This window comes from Pinus tabuliformis, chromosome 2_1, assembly GCF_031772625.1.
Source record: "Pinus tabuliformis cultivar Carrire ecotype Pingquan chromosome 2_1, CPIR1, whole genome shotgun sequence".
NCBI lineage: Eukaryota > Viridiplantae > Streptophyta > Pinopsida > Pinales > Pinaceae > Pinus > Pinus tabuliformis.
In genome coordinates, this window is record NC_142299.1 from 317,168,845 (window position 1) to 317,171,461 (window position 2,617).

Genomic DNA, 2,617 nt, shown 5'->3' on the forward strand with positions numbered 1-2,617 from the left:
CAGAGGATGAGGACTTCAAGGAGGTGTATCAGCAGTTGCAGAGTCATGTGCATGATGACGACAACATCGTTGACTACCATCTCCAGGATGAGTTACTCTACAGGTTGGATAAGAATGTGTTCCTAAAGGTGAATGATTGCAGCTTATGAGAGAGGCTCACACCTCCAAGGTTGCAGGGGACTTTGGTGTAGGGAAGATTGTGGCTAACTTGCAGAGGTATGTGTATTGGCCCAAAATGCAAGAGAAGGTAGCTAGGTTCACGAGAGGATGCATGTTTTGTTATACCAACAAACCTAGCAACAAGAAACAGGGTCTATATTATCCCTTTCTTGTACCTACTCATCCTTGGGAAAGCATTCCATGGACTTTGTGGGAGGTTTACCTAAAACCGGGAAGGGACATGACTACCTATTCATGGTAGTTGATAGGTTCAGCAAGATGTGTGTTTTGGTGCCCTGTAAAAAGACCATTAGTGGACAAGAAGCAACAAACTTGCTCTTTGGATAGGTCTAGGTGCACTTTTGGATACTAAGGAGCATCATTTCAGACATGGATACAAGATGTCTCAATGCATTTTGGAGTACATTGTGGGAATATATGGACACAAAATTGAAGAGATCTAGAGCATTCCATCCACAGACAGTTCGGAAGACAGAAGTAGTCAATAGGACTTTGGTGCAGCGTCTGAGGGGATACAACCAGAAGCATCCGAAGACATGGGATGAAAATTTGGTATATATACAACATTCTTACAACATAGCAGTCCACACTTCTATAGAAAAGTCCCCATTTGAAACTTGTTTTGGATATTTTCCACCTTCACCTTTGGATATTGAATATGGGAAGAAAGGAGGAGTGAGGGAAGATCTTACATGAGATGCTTTGAGGGCTGAAATTTTTATAGAGAAGATCATGAAGATCCATCTACAGGTACAAGAAATACTACAAAAATCACAAGAGAAGTATATGGTTAGGCATGATTCTCACAAAACAGATAAATCGTTCAAGTTGGGAGATAGAGTATGGCTATAGTTGAACAAGGAGAGGTCGTAGGGGGCTGGTATGAAAATCAAGGCTTTGAGATATGATCCCTTTGAGATACTAGAAAAGGTGGGTGATAATGCCTATCGAGTCATTTTACCACCGTATATGCACTTTTTCTTAGTTGTGAATGTGGATAACTTGAAACCCTATGAGCCTTCCATGTTAGATTAGGAAGAGGAACAGGTCCCACCTTCTGTGGAGGATTTGGTACTAGACGCTCAGGTAGAGTTGACAGAAGATATAGTTTTGTAGAAGAGGTCCAAAACTACAAGACAGGACCAGTATGACCTTTGGCAGATTGGGTTAAAGGGACAACTTCTAGGCAAAGCTAAATGGTACACTAGAGAGAAGGTGGAGCAAAAATTTCCTCACCTCATTCAGTAAAATATTTTGGGGAAAAAAATCCTCCCAAAATGGGGTTGTGTGATCTGGGATCATTATATTTTTTTCATCCATCTCGATGCATTCATAGTGGAAAAAGTGGAGGAATTAGCTCACGGGACCATTTTTACCAACAGGACCGAGATTGGAAAAACTTGATCTGAAACCTTACGGGAGCATTTTGAGGCATCAAAAAAAAAATTGGGGGCAGGTAAAACTTTGACGCTTTAATGCACCATCTTTCCATACTATTCTACACATAGATATTTTTTCAACAGTGTAAGAATCATGTTAATCGGAATCCATATGCAAAAGTTATTCTACTTAGAAGTTGAACTTCCTATTTTCACACCTATAGTTTGGGAGGATTTCACGTCAGCCCCCATTATTCATGGAAAAGGGTCTAGCCACATGTTTTTGATGTTAAATACTCTAGCAGAGTCTATGTTGTAACTCTAATTAAGAGTTGATGTAGTCAAACTTAATCACTAGTAGGCTATCGGGTTGTGTTATAACTGAGCCACTAGGAGGAAGAGGCATTCCATTCTTTTGAGAGCATTTTGTTCCATAGTTAAGCACAAATATCTAGGAGAGAGAGGAGGTAGAGCACACAGAGAGGATTTGTGCATTGTAGCAACCCATAGGCCACAAGCATTACTTCTTTGTACCTGCAACCACATTTCCAAACAGAGAAAGAGAGCAAAGTGGCCTCACCTTCCAGCTAGGTTTTCTCCCGAAAGGGTTTCCCAGAGCATATCTTGTGTCTTATGTGTGTGTGTGAGCTTATTTTTCATTCTCTAATTTTATGTATAATTTCAATTCGCATGCATGCACTAATTACAATTAAATTTACATATCTAGAAGTATAATAAAATTGTAATTGTGTAAAAATTCATAATTTTAATATAATATTATCATATTTGTTGTGATGAACTGTCTAGTGGAATATCCACGATAGTTTACGGATTAGATCCCCTAAGAGTGGTTGTGTTATGGGTTGTAGGTTTCTAAATTAGGAACAAGAAAGTTGGGTTGTGTTATATTCTTTCCACGACTAGCCGACATAGTTAACCGAGGGGTTAGAGGGGGGGCGAAGCCCCCCCTTCGTTGCGTAGATTGCGCAGTGGGGGGGTCATGCGGGGGCGTCAACCCCCCCCCCCCCCCCTATCCAAGGGGTTTGAGGGGGGTGGGT